Raw genomic sequence first — 6,985 nt, forward strand, 5'->3', positions numbered from 1 at the left:
ATTTTTTTTTTATTGCAAAACGTGTCCATTTGTGTCATGTAGTAATTAAGACTTCTGAACTCATAAGTACGAACTTCCTATGAAGGACGGGAACACAGCATAATAATGTGTTAAACTCAGTCCCATAAGCTTTCCTGTGTTGTCTGCCCTATGTTCTCTGTTTCACCCATCACGTTTATGTCATGTTTCCGTGTTGTCTGCTCCGTGTTTTCCGTTTCACCCGTCACCAATCCTGTTCCATGTCATGTTTTCCCTGTTGCCCGCCCTGAGTCTCACTGTCCGTGTGTAAACTACAATTCCCACAATTCCTGGCCTCTCTCACTGCCTGCACTCTTCATTGTTCTCACCTGTGTCTCGTTTAGTCTTCATTGTGTTTGTGTATTTAACCCTGTGTGTTTCTCCTTTCCCCTGTCGGTCTTTGTTGTATGTAGATGCCTGTTTCCCGTCGATGTCTGCCTGTTTCCCGTCGATGTCACCCAGCCTGTTCCATCTTCGTACGCCTTCCGTGTTTTTGTTTTACTGTTTCCCATTGTGGATGTTTTCTTTGTTCGTGTGTTTTCGTTTTGCCCCGTTGTTCCAATAAAGTATCGCTGCAGTTAGATCCTCATCCCGTGTCTTCATTCACCATCATTCGTGACAGAAAGACCGACCACCAAATGGATCTAGCAGCGGTTTTCCTCGAACTGGCCCAGGCGAACTTTCCCGTCCGCGAGTATTCACGACTCTTCTCCACGGTCGCCATCCACACCGGGTTCGACGACAACGCCCTGAAGACCATCTACTGGGTCGGATTACCGTCATCCCGGCGGGGAGAGGCGCCGGAACCCGGAGACCACCCGTGGAGGGAGTACGTGAGTCTCGTTTTGAGGAAACTCGCGCCCGAGGGACCACCCCTCGTGACCACCCCTGTCGAGCCTGAGCCTTCTTCCGCCCGGAGGAGGAGGAGAAGGAAAGCCTCCGCTCTCCAGCTCATGCCTGCCACGGTCAGCGAGCCAGCGCCCACACCTGCCACGGTCAGCGAGCCAGCACCCACGCCTGCCACGGTTAGCGAGCCAGCGTTGCCAGCCTCGACCGTCCCTGAGCCAGCGCCTGCAGCCTCGACCGTCCCTGAGCCAGCGCCTGCAGCCTCGACCGTCCCTGAGCCAGCGCCTGCAGCCTCGACCGTCCCGGGGCCAACGCCAGTAGCCATGACCGTCCAAAGGCCAGCGCCAGTAGCCAGGACCATCCAAGAGCCAGCGCCAGCAGCCAGGGCTCCGCCTCTCGAGCCTTCCAGGGCTCCGCCTCCCAAGCCTCTCGAGCCTTCCAGGGCTCCACCTCTCGAGCCTCTCGAGCCTTTCAGAGCTCCACCTCTCGAGCCACTCAGGGCTCCGCCTCTCGAGTCTTCCAGGGCTCTGTCTCCAGAACCTCCCGGGCCTCCTACGACTCCGCCTCCAGAGCCTCCCGAGTCGCCTCCCACGGCTCCACCTCCCGAGCCTCCTACGGCTCCGCCCCAGATCCTCCTACGGTTCCGCCTCTAGGGCCTCCTACGGCTCTGCTCTCAGAGACTCCCGAGCCTTCTACTGCTCCGCCTCCCGAGCCTCCTATGGCTCCGCCTCCCGAGCCTCCTACGGCTCTGCCCCCAGAGACTACAGAGCCTTCTATGGTTCCGCCAACCACGGCTCCGCCTCCTGAGCCTTCCTCGGCTCTGCCTCCTGGTCCTGCCTCGGCCCGGCCTCCGGGGCCTCCCTCGGCTCCGTCTCCTGAGCCTCCCTTGGCTCGGCCTCCAGAGCCTTCCAGGTCTCCACCCATAAAGCCTCTTACGGCGCCACCTTCCTCGGCTCCGCCGCCTGAGCCTTGCTTGGCTCCACCTCCTGAGCCTTCCTCGGCTCCGTCTCCTAAGCCATCACCTCCCTCGGCTCCGCCTCCGGAGCCTTCTAGGCCTCCGCCTCTAGGACCTCCTACTGCGCAACCTCCCTCAGCTCCGCCTCCAGAGCCTTCCAGGCCTCCGCCTTTAAAGCCTCCTACGGCGCCACCTCCTACGGCGCCACCTGCCTCGGCTCCGCCTCCAGAGCCTTCCAGGGCTTTGCCTCTAGAGCCTCCTACGGCACCACCTTCCTCGGCTCCGTCTCCCGAGCCTCCCTTGGTTCCGCCTCCCGGGCCTTCCGCGGCTTCGCCTTCCACGGCTCTGCTTCTTAGGCCACCTCAACCAGCCTCTGTCCTGTGGCCACCTCCCAGGTCCCCTGAACCGGCCCTTGCCAAGTGGCCAGCTCCGGGGCCATCTAAACCGGCCTCTGTCCTGTGGCCACCTCCCAGGTCCCCTGAACCGGCCCTAGCCTTGTGGCCGTCTCCCAGACCACCTAAACCTGTCCTTCCCCGGTCAATACCTCCCTGGCCTCCTAAACCTGTCCCTACCCGGTGGACACCCCCCAGGCCACCTGACCCGGTTCCCTTCACACATCCCCAGAGACTGCTTGCTTGCCCTCTCGGCCTCCCTGGTCTGCCTAATTGCCCCTTGTGCCCCCGTGGACTGCCTAATTGCCCCTTGTGCCCCCGTGGACTGCCTAATTGCCCCTTTTTCCCCCACTGACTGCCTAATTGTTCCTTGTGCCTCCTTGGTCTGTCTCTGTGTCCCTTGTGCCTCCTTGGTCTGTCTTTGTGTCCCTTGTGGCCCCTTTGGTCTGTCTGTTTCCCCCTTGTCCGGGCCCCCTCTCCTTGAACCTTTGTTTATTTTTTCAACTCCTTTTCTTAAGACCGTCTGGAATCCGGTCCTTTTGAGGGGGGGGCTATGTCACGTTCCTGTGTTGTCTGCCCTATGTTCTCTGTTTCACCCATCACGTTTATGTCATGTTTCCGTGTTGTCTGCTCCGTGTTTTCCGTTTCACCCATCACCGATCCTGTTCCATGTCATGTTTTCCCTGTTGCCCACCCTGAGTCTCACTGTCCGTGTGTAAACTACAATTCCCACAATTACTGGCCTCTCTCACTGCCTGCACTCTTCACTGTTCTCACCTGTGTCTCGTTTAGTCTTCATTGTGTTTGTGTATTTAACCCTGTGTGTTTCTCCTTTCCTCTGTCGGTGTTTGTTGTATGTAGATGCCTGTTTCCTGTCGATGTCACCCAGCCTGTTCCATCTTCGTACGCCTTCCATGTTTTTGTTTTACTGTTTCCCATTGTGGATGTTTTCTTTGTTCGTGTGTTTTCGTTTTGCCCCGTTGTTCCAATAAAGTATCGCTGCAGTTAGATCCTCATCCCGTGTCTTCATTCACCGTCATTCGTGACAATAACCTCTAAACCAAACCTAAACCTTACAATAAAGTCTAACACCTTACCCAAACCCTAAACCTAACCATGATTTTCACATACATCTGACATTAGTATTGCATAAAAACTAAGTAACAAAATTTGTTCACAGATATGTAATTTCTTAAAATAAAGTATTGTATAGGAGGATAGGCAAAATATGATGTGTGTATTGTTTCATCGTTAACACTTTCCAATAAAGTTCCATATGTATTTATATAATTTTTCTGTAAAGCTTCTTTTGAAACAATATATATTGTGAAAAGTGCCATAAAAATGACTTCATTTAATGTATCAATATTAGTTCAGTTTTGTAAAAATGTTGCTAGTAGTGATACGAACAAAAATATTTTGTCACACAAATATTGCAGAAGTGGTGCTCCATGAGACTCTCCAGTGATTGGACCATCATGCCAGGAGACCCCTTACATCAGCATATTTCAGCTGCCCTGAACAGATTTGTTGAGTTCATTGAAGTTTCACCCTATAGTGAGCAAATTAGAGCACAGTTTTATGATCATGAATAATAAAAGACTGAGAGTAAGCAATGAAGATGCTGACATAATCAGATCTTTAAGAAAGTAAATTCTGTGAGATTCAATGGGTTTAAAGACTTAAGAGAGAGAGAGATTTGTGAGTGTTAGGGTTAAAGTTACATATACAGCACAAACACCAACACTCACACTAACACTTAAACACACAGTGGAGTTACATAACCAAAGGAGACAGACAGCTTTTAGACCACAGTGTTTCATACCTCACTGGGCTGGAGACATTTGCAGTAACTCTCTCTCTCTCTCTGTGTCACATAGTGCTTCTTGTTGTAATATTTGGTTATGACTGCAATAACTCTTCTGCTGACTGATATAATGTGATCCAAACAGTAGTTAGTTCTAATGAGTGTGCATGTGTGTGTGTGTGTGAGAGAGAGAGAGAGAGAGAGAGAGAGAAACAACTAATTCAGCCCAGAGATTCATTTAAAGAGCAACATGCAGGTTGGACACCCCTATATAGCATAGTGTATGTTGATGATAAAACAACTAGAGTTTCTGAACTGGAGTAATATATATTTAGCCATTAACGATATTTTGAGATAAATTGTGATAAAATAACTTCCGCGTCTATAAAGCACTAACCGGAAGTGACGATGGGCGAGGGAGTCTGGTCAAGTTCAAGCTCAGGTTACAATGGATGCGAATGAAGAAACCGAGTTCTCCGGTGTGGACGAACATGCCTATGATGGCCCACAGGCCTATAATTATGAGCAAATTAAGAGTTAAAATAATTAAAAGTAAGACTTACTCTGCTAAGTCCTCGTTTTCGTTGCACAGAATGTCTGCTAACGTTAGCACTTTGTCCTCCAGTCCAGCCCGCGCCAAAATCCGGTGTAAAGTTTGACGGTGGACTTGATTCCATCGAGTGCACCGAGGGAACAGCGTCAGTAATCAGCCTCACGTGGTCCTTACTCCGAAATCCCATCCGAGACTCCAACAAATCTCCAGGTCGATAATTCTCCGGAGTGAAATGTGCGCCACAAACGACCGAGTGTGTGGTAACAGACGCGGCAGTGAAGTCTGCTCTCTTCACCTGCACAAAACGCACTCAAGACCAAAAAGCCTTGTTTTTTCTAGAAGGAAAATGATGGACACGATGTCCTGACAGGCTGGAATTCGTGCAACCAGCACAAACACAATAATTTACCATTATGGCTTCTCTAAAAATTTCTGTACTGCTCTAACTACATCAACACCCACAATGAGAGCTGACCATGAGCTCTTTTGTTTGCCTCAGCCCTACGTCATATGACGCGTTGATAGCGGGAAAGGCGTATTCCAGAGCCTAGCACATTTTCATCAAAATCTCTACATCAAATGAGATTTCATTAGTAATTTCTACATATGTGTTTTTAAAAGACCTCTGCAGACAATATAAAGTATTAATTCAGTTATAAATTCAACCTGCATGTTGCTCTTTAAGACAAAGGTCATCCTTGTGGAGGTCAGCTTTGATTCTGTGCATGTTACCAAGGCTCCATATCTGCATATAGGATGTGTGGAGATCAAGCTGAGCTTCACAAACTACTACAGTCCTCCACTCATGTCATTACTTTCTTAAACCAAAAGCAGAAACTGTGCACAGCGCTCAAGAAAACTTCACACTGACTTCCTCTTCGATCTCTGCTACAACAATGTGTACAAAATCAATGGAGCATAGACTGCGCTCTTTCTATGTGTCTCTGCTTCAATTTCTAAGGATGAGCTGGGTGTGTTTTAGTACATACTGTTGGCAAGATTGTAGGGGAGGAGTTTAATTCAATATTTCATGAAGGATTTTTAAAAGAGGGATCTGAGATGCATGCTTAGAACTTAAGGTCAGGGTTATTTACATAGGTATATTATCTATAATTAAGCTTCAACCACATTAATTCAGTTATATAATTTCCTATTGTGTTTCTATATAATGTATGTCCATATTTTAGTACACAAAATGTGTGAATTCTATTCTCCAGGCTTTTGTATATTAGTGGAGTGAAAATTACAGTAATTTCTGAAGCTTTGTTTGGGCTGGGACTCAATGCTCACAGTAATAATAATTTATTTAGATTAGATTAGATTAGATTAGATTCAACTTTATTGTCATTACACAAGTACGGGTACAAGGCAACGAAATGCAGTTTGGGTCTAACCAGAAGTGCAATAAATACTATTAGTACAAATTAAGTTGGACAAAAACTATCCGAGTAAAAGTGCAGTGGAAAGTAATTGCATATTACAGTTAAAGTACGGTTTTGCAAATGTATATGTAAACAATTGGTACTGTAAATAAACAGTCGGCAGTGCAAATGATATTCCAGTCAGATAAGTAGTGCAAGATGCATATGTAAACAGTTGTTACTATAATATAGTCAGCAGTGCAAATGAACATTATAGCAGTGCAAATAACAAAGTGTATGAGGTATGAGGAGGGAGAGGAGAGTTTATCAGTATATGAGGGGAGTGGGATCAGTGAGGGTTAGAGTTCAGTAAAGAGACAGCTCTGGGGAAAAAGCTGTTCTTTAGTCTGCTGGTCCTGGTCTGGAGGCACCTGAAACGCCTGCCAGAGGGCAGGAGAGAAAACAGTCTGTGGGCTGGGTGAGAGGAGTCCTTAAGGATGCTGCGAGCTCGGTGCAGACAGCGTTTCCTCTGGATGTGCTCGATGGCAGGTAGTTGAGTCCCAGTGATGCGCTGGGCGGTTTTCACCACCCGCTGCAGTGCCTTGCGTTCTGCAACAGAACAGCTCCCATACCACACTGTAGCACAGTTGGTCAGGATGCTTTCTATTGCACAGCGATAGAAGTTCATTTAGGGCCCGTGTCTGCAATGAAGTACTTTACAGCACATGGACAGGCATTGCCCTCATTTGCTGTTCCTCATACCTACATACAATTAGGTGAGTAGAGGTTAATGATCTTGAGAAGCTGTTAATACTTTAACTTAAACTCTAAAAAGGTCACAAGAGATCAAACAACTAATCACAGCCCAAACCTCATGAGGTACATGTTATACTAAAAGTTTGCATGTGCTTCAGTGTGATTGGCTGACTGGTAATTGTGAGATTCCTGCATTGAGGTTTAATTACAGAAGAGTGAGTGAGGATGACAAGCTTAAACTTTCAAACCTGCTCCATTTGACCATGAGAGGAACTAAAAGCCCTGTAATGTTTTATG

Source organism: Xyrauchen texanus, chromosome 44 (genome assembly GCF_025860055.1).
Source record: "Xyrauchen texanus isolate HMW12.3.18 chromosome 44, RBS_HiC_50CHRs, whole genome shotgun sequence".
Lineage (NCBI taxonomy): Eukaryota > Metazoa > Chordata > Actinopteri > Cypriniformes > Catostomidae > Xyrauchen > Xyrauchen texanus.